This window comes from Zingiber officinale, chromosome 6B (assembly GCF_018446385.1).
Source record: "Zingiber officinale cultivar Zhangliang chromosome 6B, Zo_v1.1, whole genome shotgun sequence".
In the NCBI taxonomy this organism is placed as follows: domain Eukaryota; kingdom Viridiplantae; phylum Streptophyta; class Magnoliopsida; order Zingiberales; family Zingiberaceae; genus Zingiber; species Zingiber officinale.
In genome coordinates this window covers 77959227-77975014 of record NC_055996.1, presented here as the reverse complement: position 1 = coordinate 77975014, position 15788 = coordinate 77959227, and positions in this window count along the sequence as shown.

Genomic DNA, 15788 nt, shown 5'->3' with positions numbered 1-15788 from the left:
TCTATCCACCCGACCAACCTTGAATAAATCTGAAAATAATTCAAATCCCGATGAACAATAGATTAAGGAGAGAAGTCTTAAATTAATAAAGGATGGGGCGCTATAATAAAGTAAAAAGGGGCCCCTTTGACAATTCTTAAAAAATTGGGTGCCCTTTTTATTTTTTGTCCGTTTATTACAAACTGTATTTGATTTTTAAATTGGTGTCAATTTATCATTATTATTATTAATTCATTTTCAAGTTTTACAAATTAATATAGTTTAATTAACAATGAATAGCTATCATAACCAGCAATGATCTTACTATAATTATACTGGTTATGATCATAATTATAGTTTGGTCTTTTAGTTCCACATCCTTTTTTTTTACGAGCAATTGCGCTTTACATTAAAATTTGTGGGCTCCTCATTCGCCGAGCTGGGTTGCGCCAGCTTGTAACCCAAGCGGGGGCTGTGAATGATTGGAATTAATTATTTGGATTTAAAGGCGTGGACCATCTCTGCGATTGCCGGTCTGTCCGTTCCAAATTGATGGTGGGCCGGAAGAATTGGGCGAAGGCCCGATTCGACTGGTTCTTAAAGAGGAGGGCACTGGGCCAGGCTGGTTTCACAGAGGAGTCCTTTCCCATCCTCCTTCAACAGTGGAGGATAACAGGCCTGTGTGCAATTGGCCCACAATTTCCCTCTGGATCCAACCAATTCTAACTAATCATTTTATTTGTTGAATTATTTTTGAGAGGAAATAATATATATAAAAATAAAAAGTGATTGAGTCTCAGGAAAGAACTCAAAATAGGGCTTTAAAATATCTATATATTTTCTTTTAAAATAATTCTAAAGGAATTATTTTATATTTTCCCCCAAATTACTTAATTTTTATATTTTGATACTATAGGCATAAATGATAATCAATATAATAGTGGTACTAATATACAAATCTATTTGAGCTAGTAATTTAACCTCAACCCATGAATTAATTTAATTATGATTAATTATAGTAAAAAGGTGATGATACAGTGAGTAAGGTGGGATCTTTGAAGTTAGATTCAATGTTAAAAAAATCGACTGATGTGATAGTCAAAATTAAGATGAGGAGTCCAGTGTCATCGTCGAGTGCTCTAGTTAATCAGACCAAAAGGTTGATCGGACATGCTGGGCACATCACTCGGATGGATCAAATTCTCTATGCAAGTATAGTGACTGAGTACAAAATAAACCTCCAACATAAAGTGACCGGACATATTGCCCAAGCAGATTTCGGATCCCTAACATAAACCTGGTCAACCCAAATGACGGTCGGACCTTAGGGGCTCAGCTCCCCACTTCTCCATACATAAAACTCTCAATTTACATTCGTCCGGCCCCAGCACCAGTCGGACTTACGGGGTTCAGCTCCCCACTCATGGACATAACCCTCAATTTACATTCGTCTGACCCTAGAGCCAGTCGGACAGCTGGGGCCTAGCTCCCCACATGAGCATGGATCTTAGTCTACAACCGATCGGCCTAGAGTAGGTCGGATTTGTTGGACAAATAATATGTTGCCGGAGATTTTGGGGACTTAGCTGAATTTAAAATTACACAGAATTTGAATTCAACTTACTATAGAGATGACCCGAACAAATAATCTCAGACTGCCAGCAGGGGTTGGTTTCTACCAAGTGATGAAGACAGTCTACACTGTGTTGACAGAGCGGGTTGATCGGCCGAGCAGCACGAGCGGGCGCAGCGGATCAGAAAGGCCGACTGAGCAGTACGGTCGAGCGGGCAGTAAGACTGACCTGGTGGGCAGACAGACCGGGCGAACAGACTGGCCGACCGGGTGAGCAGACAGGTCGGGCGAACAAACAAACCGACCGGGCGAGCACATAAGTCGACCTGGAGAGCTAAACGAGGCCTACGATTGACGCAATTTCCTTGAAATTCGCCCACCTCTGGCAGTGCTTCAAGGTTTACTCGAGTCGTCTGTGTAAAATACGACACCCAAATAATATTTAAATAATAAGGTTTAATGGACGAAAAACCTTAACAAAATTTTTAGAAATTTTCTGGGATTTAATCGGAGCTCGTATGACGTATTTCGAGGGGATGCATAAATAGGCTTGAAAAAAAAAACTTCTTTAGAATACCCAAATTAAGTGGAAGTTGATTGATTAAATTAACCTATAGTTGGTTAATTAAATCCTAGGTTTAATAACCTAAACCTAACTGCTTCCCATTCATTTTACCCGACTTCCTTCTTCACACCCGACACCGAATCTACTTCTCTTCTTGCCTTCATCGCTGACCCAACGGAGCAGTCGCCGGTGCCATTTGACCCACCTCCGACCGAGCCTTCATTCTCTTCTCCCTTACATGCTGTCTCTCTTTCCCGATTGCTCATCGCCGAGGACCATCAAGCTCCGACGAGAAGGACCATCAAGCTCCGATGAAAAGAAGTCTTCCGATCGCCGACGCTAGCCGCTCTTTCTCGTTTCCCTCACCGTGCGCGGATCACCTTCCCTTTTGCCTAGCGTCGATTCGGCCGATCCAGCACGCTCTCCCTTCTTTCAGCATCATCTCTGCTTGGCATCGCTAGCACCCGACGTTGCGCTACTCGTCGTCCATTGTCGATGCAACCCTAGTAGCGATACTCATCCTGATCCCCTCCCTCTCCCTTTAGTGCCATTGTGCCCTAGCAGTGATCTTGGAGGTTAGTGATAAACCTATCATTTGATTTGATTTGAGCATTTGATCTTGATGTAGTGTTGATTTAGGGTTATTGTTTAGTAGGCAGTGGTTTCGCTTGGCTTCGGCCTCTACATTTCTAATCGCTTATAGCCATCTTCAATGGATCCGTTGTCACCTTGGGTTGTTGAAGACGAAGAGGTAATAAAAGCAATGTGCTAATTAGAATTGAACTATGTATAGCCTTAATCGAATTGATTATGATATGGTTAGGGGTTAATTTATTAGGTAGTTGTTTGTCTTCATGGATTAAATGATTGTTATTTGATTATGGTGTTAGGTTGATATGGATTGGTATTGGATTCTATTTGAGATGTTAATCTATGAGAACATGATTAATGAGTAATTAGTTATCTTGGCTTGGATTGTCAGATGTGATTAAGATGGTTAATGTTATTATGTGAAGGAAAAAGGACATTAATTAGAGTTAATCATTAATTAGAATTAATTAATGATCGATGATTGGGGTTTTCCCTAATTAGGCTTGGGGACTTTATTTAGTTATCTTATTCATATGGATTTAGCTAAGTAAAATACATTGATGCAGGACTCTAATTTTAAGATGGACATTTCGTCGTGGGATGGGTTTAGCACGATCGGCAGATAAAGGCGAGTACTTCTTGCTTTATCTCTTTAGCACATTGATCTTGGTGCATGAGCTAAATGTTCAGATAGTTACTGTGTTCATCTTGACTCCACTCTTATTTTTCCTGCGTTTGATACTTCCACTCAATCTTTGAACTACTCGTTTCTGTATCTATACAGTCTTTCATTGTTATCTATGATATTTAGCAGATACCATACACCAGATACTAGATACTGGATATATAGATACCAGATACCATATTTACTTGTTTTGACTGCTATTTATTCATGTTTTTTATTGAGCATGCTGACTTCATGTAGCATACATGTTTTTGTTTATATATATATATATATATATATATATGATGACTGCTGCATTTTACGTATCATGTCATTGCATGCATACCGACGACCATGTCACCCTTGTGGTTGAGAGGGTCATTGGCTAGGGCCGCACACTCGACCACTCATGGGTAGTGATAGCTGGAGTGTGCCGCTTATCCTGTCGTGTCCCCCACTCGCACATTCATGGGTAGTGATAGCTGGAGTCGCGGGCAGTAAGGACCCCCGTCGCAGATGTAGTTATTCATCTACTATGCAACTACCCCCTTGGCCACTTAGAGTAGTGGTAGCTGGAGTGGTGTACAGTCTGTCATTGTCCCGGCCTCTCGACCATACGGGGGTCATGGTACAGGGGGGTGGGCAATACTGACCATCTGTGCATACGCTGTTGTTATTATACGTACGCTACTATTGTTTACTTATGCTACTATTGCTTATTTATGCTGCTGTTGCTTACTTATGTTGATATGATCACATAGGATGAGATATATAATATATACCCGAGGTATGTGTTTAGACACTAATTTACTTATTGGTAGTATACCTCACATGATGCTCTTTTAGTTATGAGCAGTACCATAGAAGGTCTGTACTATTCCCGACCTTACTAGCCTACGATATGGTTCTAGGTATAGGCATTTACTATGATATCACTTTAGTATCTACTATATTCCCTACGAGACTGTATATCTTTGTATCTCTAGTTCTTTACTATACTCATGCACTATCTGTCTATTATCCTCTGAGTCTTTATACTCACCACCTCGTAAACTGATTATTTCGTCAGGTAACAGGTAAAGGATGTATGGAGTCGTCTGGAGATCATGTCTGCCAGTGATGCCGTGTTTTACTTTCAGCCATGTGGGTTGTGGGTTGTTTAATATATATAACTGCGTGGTTGTGTTTATTCTTGTTCCAGCCGAGTGGAGTGATTATATAACTGTGTGGTGGATGTATATATTCTAGTCGTATATGGCCGATGTATTTTGTATGTATGTATGTTTCATATTGTCACCGGTACAGGGAAGATGCTGTCGGATTTTTGTCTAGCAGAGACTCCTATAGGGGCGTGACAGTCTGTTTTCCAAGATACAATGGTTGATCGTGACACCACCAAACACTAGTAGTACAGTCTGTTTTCCAGGATACAATGGTTGACCATGACACCACCAAACACTAGTAGTCACGGCGAACTGAGTGACACCCGAATGCTATCACGGGCACTTTGCTGAGCAGGCGTTGCATGACAGAGGATGAGGGAATGAAGGTGGAGAGCTTTTGTTTGTGTTAGCGCGCACAGGTCGTGCCCGTACACAAGTCAACATGGTTCAGTGCAATCCGGACCCTAGATTTGCACCCCCCCTTGTACACCCACGCGTGAGAGAGAGAGCCTCTCCCCATGTATTTGTTCACATCCTCAATGCATGTGAATCAATATAAACCAACCAACATGTCATGAAACTCTCAATGTGGGACTAAAGTCCTATTCACAAGGGAGCTTCTATCCTCTTCTCCATTCACACCTATTCAACAGGATTCACTCTAGAAGACAACATTGTCAGAGAATCATAATAACCTGTCAGGGAATATGTCATTACTGTGATATATGCATGCAATGGAGTCTTCCTCCGTCTATAAGAAGGCTATCATACATATTCCACCACTCGACATACTATGATACCAGACATTCTCTGTCGGCTCATTAATGTGGAGGCTATGAGAGGTAATATAAAAAAGGGGTCCTCTCCATTGGTGAGGTACGTGCATGAATGGGTACACATCCACACACTCGTGCATTTACATTGTTGTTCTACTGTTCATCATCTTCTCTATTTTCGCTCGGCTACTATTCTGACTTGAGTGTCGGAAGACCTGCGTCAGGAACCCCTACCCTAGTTCTCTCTCTAACACTTCCATTGGCTTTGTCTGTGGTATGTGCAAGTCAACATCTCTTAGCTCTAGGATCACTTAGTGTCATCTTTTTCCAGTTCAGAGTATTCTCCCAGTCGACATACGAGCCACCTCGACGTCACCCTAACCAGCCGCTATCTGCCTCGCTTTCAGACAGGATCAAATTTGGCGTCGTCTGTGTGAACTTCGCCTAAATCTGAAGCGCTGAGATAGAAGAGGTTGGACGACTCACCACCATCAACTTATCACAAGAAGACTTGGAGCTGCTAATAACTACTCAAGCATAGAAGTTAGTGTAGCAATAATAGGAAGTAGTCGGATGCCCTTTACAAAACAACCCTACTACATCAATGTCGGACCCCCACACCGAACGAGGGACCCGAGTGGAAGGCCCAATAGGGTTCCAATCAATTCTTCCTCCTCTGGCAGGCTTCGTGCAAGCGCCTACGTGCCCAAGAAGCTTCCCGCATGCACTGCCCTCCCCAATTGCCTATCATAGGGCACTATTCCACACACCATTCGACTATATGGGATGAGCGGAAAGACTCTAAATTTCATCTTCTGGAGACGTGCCCGCTCGGACCTTCAAAAGAAGAAAGCAACAATGGCAAGTATTTTCCCTGAGCAGATAAGTGTGTTGTTCTCTTAAAAAATTTTGAAAGACAGACTGCCAAGTCACTTCTTCCCTTTGATAATCGAAGAATATGAAGAAGCGACCGACCTAAAAGATTATCCACTTAAATTTTAAAATGCATCTATCCTTTATCAATACACGGATGATGTTAAATGTCGAGTGTTCCTTACCACTCTTTCAGGCTTAGCACAAAGATGGTTCCACCGGCTCCCAGTCGAGTCCATTTACCGCTTCAAAGATTTTCACAAAGCCTTCTTACACCATTTTGCCAGTAGTAGAAGGTATTAAAAGACCAACCTGAGTCTGTTCACACTTAAGAAGGGGCCAAATAATCCCTGTGAGCATACATCAGGCAAATCAATCAAGTGGCGCTAGATGTTCCGTTTGCCACTTTCGAGATATTAATTGTTAGGATCCTTCGTGCGGCTAGAGAGGGGGGTGTGAATAGCCGACCCCAATCTTTCTCGTTTCTTCCTACGATTAGGTTAGTGCAGCGGAAATACAACGTAGAAAGAAAATAGGAGAAGAAAGACAAACCATATAACGAGGTTCGGAGATGAACTCCTACTCCTCGGCGTGTCCGTAAGGTGGACGAAGCCTACCAATCCGTCGGTGGATGAGTCCCCGGAAACCCGGCTAATAGATACTCCTTGTGGGTGGAGAAACCTCACCACAATCTTTGCAACAGCAATAGGAGTACAAATAGGAACAAGAAAACAAGAACAGAAATGTAAACAACACTTGCTTGCCTTCTTGAAGTTAGCAGGAACCCTGGTGAAGCAGCAGCTTCTCGGATCCAAGCCTAGCTAGAAAACCAGCAACAGGAAGAAGCTCACGCGAAGCTTTAGCACCCAACGAGCTCAACAAAGCTCAGCAGGAAGAAGAAGCAGAAGCTTCAGGCAGGAGAGAACTTCCAGAGGGAAGAAGAAGTAGCTTGAGAAGAGCGTTTCACCGAAGTCCTGTAGCCTTCTTTTATACCTGCGAAGAAGAAGAGCAGAGAACTAGCCGTTGCTTCAGCCTGATCGGTCCAGATCCTCTCTGATCGGTCTTGGGGACCGATCAGGACCTGTGCTGATCGGTCCCCAGACCGATCAACACTCTTCACAGAGAACTCGCCCAAGTTCTCTGATCGTCTCCTGATCGGTCTGTGGACCGATCAGGGTGCATGTGGATCGGTCCACAGACCGATCCCCTCCTTTTCTCTTTGCCTTCTGTTCGCTTTCTGATCGGTCTGCAGACCGATCAGAAGAACCTCAGTAAGCCACTGATCGTTATCTGATCGGTCACCAGACCGATCAGATACCCAGCGTATCGCTGGATCGATCCATTGATCGATCCAGAGCTTGGGTTTTGCCCAAACCAAGTTCCAAGTCTTCCAAACCAATATCCGGTCAACCTTGACCTATTGGTATCTCATGCTTAGCATCTGGTCACTCTCTTGACCTGCTAAGACTCCCTACCAAGTGTCCGGTCAATCCCTTTGACCCACTTGGACTTTTCTCTTCGTGTCAAGTATCCGGTCACTCCCTTGACCTACTTGACCTTCTCAACACCAGATGTCCGATCACCCTTGATCCATCTGGATTTTTCCTTGCCCGGCTTCACTCACCAGGACTTTCACCTAGCTTCACTCACTAGGGTTTTCACCTGGCTTCACTCACCAGGATTTCCAATCTACCCGGCTTCACTCACCAGGACTTTCCAACTGCCTGGCTTCACTCACCAGGACTTTCCCACTGCCTGGCTTCACTCACCAGGACTTCCACTTTCACCTAGCTTCACTCACTAGGATTTTCACCTGGCTTCACTCACCATGATTTCCCGACTGCCTGGCTTCACTCACCAGGACTTTCCCAACTACCTAACATCCCAGTTAGGACTTCCCAGTCAAGTATCTGGTCAACCTTGACCTACTTGACTCTTCTTCATTCAACCTGATCAGACCCTGATCAGTATCTCTCCGCATGGACAACTGCACCTGCATTGTCCATGTCTACACGTCTTTCTGTATTGTCAAACATCGAAACTATGACCAAGGTTTACTCTTGGTCAACTAGGTCAACATTGTCCTATTGGAAATTGCACCAACAATCTCCCCCTTTTTGATGTTTGACAATACCTTTAAGTTAAACTAATCCAATAGCCTCCACTTTCCTCATGCCACTAGGTAATGAAACATAAGTTACAACCTTACATTCTCCTTCTAAGAAGGCAACCTCCTTCTTAGATAATGAAGGCCTAACTTAAACCCTTCATTCTCCCCCTATTGGCACACATCAACAAACTCTCCCCCTGAAGAGTAAGTTATCGTTGTTCACAACTTCACTCGTCGTGATCAACAAACTCTCCCACTAACTCCAATGTTCTTCCTTGAACATTCTCTAGACATTCTTCCCCTTTTTGACACACATCAAAAAGGAGTGAATCAAGGTCAAGAGTTTCTTCCTAATGAAAGTCCCATACCTTTCATTGAAACCCTTAATTTCCCCCTTGATACTAAACTCAACAATCAACTTAGTGATAATCCCATATCACTAATCCTCAAAAGTCTTAAGGAGTAAAAACTCCCCCTAAAAGTCAACTCCCCCTTGACAATGAGATAGAACTCCCCCTAAAGGTCAACTCCCCCTTGACCATTGCACCAACAATGTCTTTGTGAGTTCCAAACCGTTAGAAATCCAAAAACACCATTTCCATAACTGAAATTTCAGACAACAGCTGAAAAATCAGAAACTGGCACGCTCTGATCAGTCCCCAGACCGATCAGAAACCCCATGGATCGGTCCCCAGACCGATCAGGCCTTCACCAGATCGCACCAAGCTCTCTGGTTCTTACTGGATCGGTCTGCAGACCGATCCATGCTTCACTGGATCGGTCCACAGACCGATCAGGACTTACCTGGATCGGTCCCCAGACCGATCCAGACTCTGATAGGCAGATTTCTGAAATTTCCTTCCCGAAATTCAGAAACTCCTAGAAAATTTCAGAAAATTCGAAAAATTGTGAAATTTTGAGGATACATTCCTCATAACATATACTATCATGGAAAAATAGTTTTCTATGAAAATAACTTCCATTTTTCAATCTTGATACAAAGTTCAAAAACTTTGAAATAGTTCAAGTTTAACTCAACTTTGTATCACAATGTTCAATGATGAATGCAATCACTAGGAAAGCATCATCAAGGTTTTTCAAAATAATTTTAAAATGCTTTTAAAACCATTTGAATTTAGGACCATAATCTTAGGGCTAGATGTACATGACTTGTACACAAGCTTTCCCTATGATCCTTAATTTCTTGAATTAGGGTCATCTAGGTACAAGAGGACTATGCACCTTGATCCTAACTCATGATCCTAATATCTCACACACATCTAAGGTGTATCAAACCACATTCAAGTCAATTTGATGTGAGATATGGATTAAGGTCAACTTGAGCTAAGTTCTCATGCATTTACTAAACACCAAATTGATCTCAATATCAAAATGTGTTTGTCCTTAAATTAATTTCATTGATTATAATGCAAGAGATGATGACATGGCATATAATGATATCATAAGTAAAAATATGTGCCAATGTCATGATGTCATGGCATAAAGTTTGAAAACTTAAATAAAGCATGACATATAAACTAGCCTAAGCATTATCATGACATTTCAAATGATAATAAACTAAATATGATGTCATGGCATGACATATGGCAACCAATCATGGCAAGTTAGCACAAATAAAATACCTAAATTCCCTATCTAAGTATCCTTAGCCTTAGCTAACTTAAAATCTAACCCTAGATTGCCCATATATCCCTAAGAGAAAACCAAAATCCCAATTATGGTATTTCTCTAGGTTTTCTTAAATTGTGCCAAATAAGATTAAAATTGATATTTTTAAAATATGGCACAATTTACTCTTCAAGGAGTAAATAATAATTCTTTTTCATTTTCAAAGGTTATCAAAACCTTGAAAATGCTCCTTGAGTGTCAATTTCCTCAAAGTTGGGTTAACTACCCTTCTAATTGGAGTTGACACTCTCTAACCCATCTATGGGATAGAGAAGATGCTCCTAGGAACCCAATATCTATGTGAGCTCATTGGGTTCACTAAATATTCACTAGGGATGACTTCCCTAGCAACCCTCCTAATGACCCTCTTAGGCTTTGAAGCCTTGGTCATTTGGGACTCATCAAGATCAACTCTAGGGGTGACTCCCCTTGTGACCTTGGTGGTGGTCTTCCTAGCCCTAGGTTTTGTTTCATAATCGAATGGAACACTATGATAAGTGGGCTTGACCACTTGGGACTTAGGTTTGTGACCCAAACCTTCCTTGTCCTTGGACTTGGATTTTTGACTCTTAAACCCTAGAGATGACTTCTCCATGTTTTTAAGAGCCTTTTCTAAATTATCAAGTCTTGACCTCAAGACTTGATTTTCCCTTTCTAATACCTCAAGCGTTAATTTATCATTTTCTCTTGAGATATTCCTAGGCATGTGTCTAGTCTTCTTGGGATTTCTACATAGGTTTTCCTTAACTTTAGAAGCGTTAATCCTAGGGTTGGTATTTCTAGTGTTATCCTTACCTAGGCTAACATGTTTAGCTCCTAAGCACATGTATTGGTTCCTAAAGTTAACATGCTTATCATTATTAACAATTGCAACAAAACTACTAGCATGAGTTTTATTAAAATTGCAATAATGAACCTTAGAGGTTACCTTAGGGTTTGCCTTAGCTCCCCCTATCGTTGTGCCCGGTCTCTTGCCCTTGTGAGGTTGCCTCCCCCTCGGACAATGGCTCCTATAGTGTCCCCTTTGCTTGCATTGGAAGCACACGATGTGCTCCTTGCCCTTGCGTTTCGGGACTCCGGCTTCCTTGACCTTTGGCGCCGGTGGAGTCTTTCTTACCCTCTTCGGACACTTACTCTTGTAATGTCCATGTTCCCTACACTCAAAGCACATAATGTGTAATTTAATTGAACTTAAATTGCTTGAGTTACCTAGGGTTGAGGGTGGATGCGAGCTCTCTTCTTCATCCCTTTCGGAGGTAGAAGCTTCTTCTTCTTGCTCCGAACTTGAAGAAGAACTCTCCTCCTCTTCTTCCTTGGATGTTGAGTAGCCCTCAACTCCCAATTCGCTCCCTCCATGATGTGAGCTACTTGGCTCACTAGGCTCCTCTTCATGGCTTGAAGTGGAGCTCTCCTCATGGTACTTGGCCAAGTTATCCCACAACTCCTTGGTATTGTTGTATTTACCTATCTTACACAAAATATTAGTAGGTAATGAAAATTCAATTGTTTTCGTTACCTCTTCGTTGATTTCGGATTTGTGAATTTGTTCTCCGGTCCACTCCTTCTTCTCAAGAGGTTTTCCTTCCCTATCCACCGGAGGAGAAAAGCCTTCTTGTACACAAAACCAATTCATTATGTTAGTCATAAGAAAGTACTTCATCCTTACCTTCCAATACGTGAAGTCGCCGCATTCGTAGAAGGGTGGAATGGTGACGTCTTCTCCATAGAGATCCATCTCTAGCTTGTGCTCCCCCGGGTGTTGATCCGTCGAAGAGCGGCCTCGCTCTGATACCACTTGTTAGGATCCTTCGTGCGGCTAGAGAGGGGGGTGTGAATAGCCGACCCCAATCTTTCTCGTTTCTTCCTACGATTAGGTTAGTGCAGCGGAAATACAACGTAGAAAGAAAATAGGAGAAGAAAGACAAACCATATAACGAGGTTCGGAGATGAACTCCTACTCCTCGGCGTGTCCGTAAGGTGGACGAAGCCTACCAATCCGTCAGTGGATGAGTCCCCGGAAACCCGGCTAATAGATACTCCTTGTGGGTGGAGAAACCTCACCACAATCTTTGCAACAGCAATAGGAGTACAAATAGGAACAAGAAAACAAGAACAGAAATGTAAACAACACTTGCTTGCCTTCTTGAAGTTAGCAGGAACCCTGGTGAAGCAGCAGCTTCTCGGATCCAAGCCTAGCTAGAAAACCGACAGCGGGAAGAAGCTCGCTGAGCTTTAGCACCCAACGAGCTCAACAAAGCTCGGCGGAAGAAGAAGCGAAGCTTGAGGGAGAGAACTTCGGAGGAAGAAGTAGCTTGAGAAGGCGTTTCACGAAGTCCCTGTAGCCTTCTTTTATACTGCGAAGAAGAAGCAGAGAACTAGCCGTTGCTACACAACGGCTAGGACCGACCATCGGTGAAGCTGATCGGTCGAATCTCGATCGGTCTTGGGGACCGATCGGGACTGTGCTGATCGGTCCCCCGATCGATCCTCACAGAGAACTCGCCCAAGTTCTTCGATCGTCTCTGATGGATGCGTGGACCGATCGGTGCATGGATCCGTCACGGACCGATCCCTCCTTTTCTCTTTGCCTTGTTGCGGCTTTACGATCGGTGCGGACCGATCGAAGAACTCGATAAGCCAGCGATCGTTATCGATCGGTCACCGGACCGATCGGATACCAACATTGGATCGATCCACCGATCGATCGAGCTTGGTTTTGCCCAAACCAAGTTCCAAGTCTTCCAAACCAATATCCGGTCAACCTTGACCTATTGGTATCTCATGCTTAGCATCTGGTCACTCTCTTGACCTGCTAAGACTCCCTACCAAGTGTCCGGTCAATCCCTTTGACCCACTTGGACTTTTCTCTTCGTGTCAAGTATCCGGTCACTCCCTTGACCTACTTGACCTTCTCAACACCAGATGTCCGATCACCCTTGATCCATCTGGATTTTTCCTTGCCCGGCTTCACTCACCAGGACTTTCACCTAGCTTCACTCACTAGGGTTTTCACCTGGCTTCACTCACCAGGATTTCCAATCTGCCCGGCTTCACTCACCAGGACTTTCCAACTGCCTGGCTTCACTCATCAGGACTTTCCAACTGCCACCAGGACTTTCCCACTGCCTGGCTTCACTCACCAGGACTTCCACTTTCACCTAGCTTCACTCACTAGGATTTTCACCTGGCTTCACTCACCATGATTTCCCGACTGCCTGGCTTCACTCACTAGGACTTTCCCCACTACCTAACATCCCAGTTAGGACTTCCCAGTCAAGTATCTGGTCAACCTTGACCTACTTGACTCTTCTTCATTCAACCTGATCAGACCCTGATCAGTATCTCTCCGCATGGACAACTGCACCTGCATTGTCCATGTCTACACGTCTTTCTGTATTGTCAAACATCGAAACTATGACCAAGGTTTACTCTTGGTCAACTAGGTCAACCTTGTCCTATTGGAAATTGCACCAACATTAATAAGCACTTTTTCCCAAGACCTTTTAGAAAGAGAATTTTTCCGAGCCCTAGTTAGAAAGCCCCCAAGAAACTTCAACGACCTGCTGGGCAAAGCGATCAAATACATTAATATAAAGGCAGCTCAGGTCACCCGAAAAGAGGTGACTATTTCAGCTATGATCAGTCATGTTGGTCAGAAACTACTACCATCTTTGGAACGCTCCAGAAATTCCCTCCCAAATCTTCCGCTAGTCTTGGAAGAAATGGTTGTGCGAGAAGTGGATTAATCACTTCCTGAAATGCACATACATTTTTGTGACTACTATCAATCTCCTCATCATGCTACCAGTGAGTGCCATCAGTATGCCAAGTGGCTTCGTCGAGTGGCCAAATCATGAGAAGTAAATAAAGGATCAACCTCGTCCTCCTCTGGAGGATCTCCTTTAACAACATAGTAGGAAGAGATGGGCAGATGCTTAGACCAAACATTCGATCTATTACTTCAATGATTAAACTTTAAAAGACGATCCACTGCTCTCCATGGTTGATCTGCCACTCTTCAAATTTGGCACCCTACCTCATCCAACCCTACTTGACAATTTGAGATTATCAGTTCAAGTCATCTCCAGATAAGTATGAACATGAATTTTAGAGTTTAAATTTAGACTATATCCCTATACTTATCAGGTAGGCGGTTAATATCTCCAAATGGTTGCTCGGCTGGTATCTCTGAATGGTCGCTCGACCGATATCTCTGAATGGTCGTACAATAGATTATTCCAGATTCACTGGGGTATGTCTCCTAGCCCGATAGATAAGTCTAAAATTTAAATTTTATATTTTAAAATTCAAAATATATCTCTATCTTTAACACATCAAAAAGTCTAAGGCATTCGGATTATACACCGTGCCTCCTCAGCTCTCCAAGCATTCAGGTGATACACCATGCCTCCTCGATTTTTCAAGACATTCGGGTCATACACCGTGTCTCCTCAGTTATCCAAGACATTCCGGTCATACATTGTTCCTTCTCATCTTTCCAAGGAATTCATGTCATACATTGAGCCTCCTCAGTTCTCCAAGGTATTCGAGTCATACACCGTGTCTTCTCAGTTCTCCAAGGCATTCGGGTCATACACCATGCCTCCTCAGTTCTCCAAGGCATTCTGATCATACACTATGCCTCCTTAGCTCTCTAAGGCAATTGGGTCATACACCATACTCCTCAGTTGTCTAAAAAATTAGAGTCATACATCGTGCCTCCTCAGTTCTCCAAAGTATTTGGGTCATATATCTGTTGGTGCAACCTTAGGTCAAGGTTGACCTGGTTGACCAGACTCGAGTTGACTTGACTCGAGTTGTGTTTTGATGTTTGACGAGTTGTGTTTGACAATGGTTGTATCTTGATGTTTGACAAGGATACAAGCTTGGGAGATTGTGGGTGCAACCCGTGGTCAAGGTTGACCTGGTTGACCCGAGGTGAGTTGACCTGACTCGGAAAAGTCCAAGCAGGGAGCTTGGTACGGGAAAAGTCCAAGCAGGGAGCTTGGCATGGGAAAAGTCCAAACAGGGAGTTTGGCATGGTGAAAAGTCCAAGCAGGGAGCTTGGCACGGGAAAAGTCCAAGTATGGAGACTTGGCACGGAGAAGTCCAAGTATGAGAGCTTGGCACGGGAAAAGTCCAAGTATGGAGACTTGGCACGGAGAAGTCCAAGTATGGAAGCTTGGCACATGGGAAGTCGGAGAGGGCTCGGTAGCTCGTTCTCCGGACTGAGGTCAGAGAGGGCTCGGGAGCTCGTTCTCTGGACCGGATGTGGAAAGTCCTGGTGAGTGAAGCCAGGCAAGGGAAAGTCCTGGTGAGTGAAGCCAGGTGAAAATCCTAGTGAGTGAAGCTAGGTGAAAGGGAAAGTCCTGGTGAGTGAAGCCAGGTGAAAATCCTAGTGAGTGAAGCTAGGTGAAAGGGAAAGTCCTGGTGAGTGAAGCCAGGTGAAAATCCTAGTGAGTGAAGCTAGGTGAAAGGGAAAGTCCTGGTGAGTGAAGCCAGGCAGTGGGAAAGTCCTGGTGAGTGAAACCGGGCAGATTGAAAGTCCTGGTGAGTGAAACCGGGCAGATTGGAAATCCTGGTGAGTGAAGCCAGGTGAAAACCCTAGTGAGTGAAGCTAGGTGAAAGTCCTGGTGAGTGAAGCCGGGCAAGGGAAAATCCAGATGGATTAAGGATGATCGGACATCTGGTGTTGAGAAGGTCAAGTAGGTCAAGGGAGTGACCGGATACTTGACACGAAGAGAAAAGTCCAAGTGGGTCAAAGGGATTGACCGGACACTTGGTGGGGAGTCGTAGGTCAAGGGA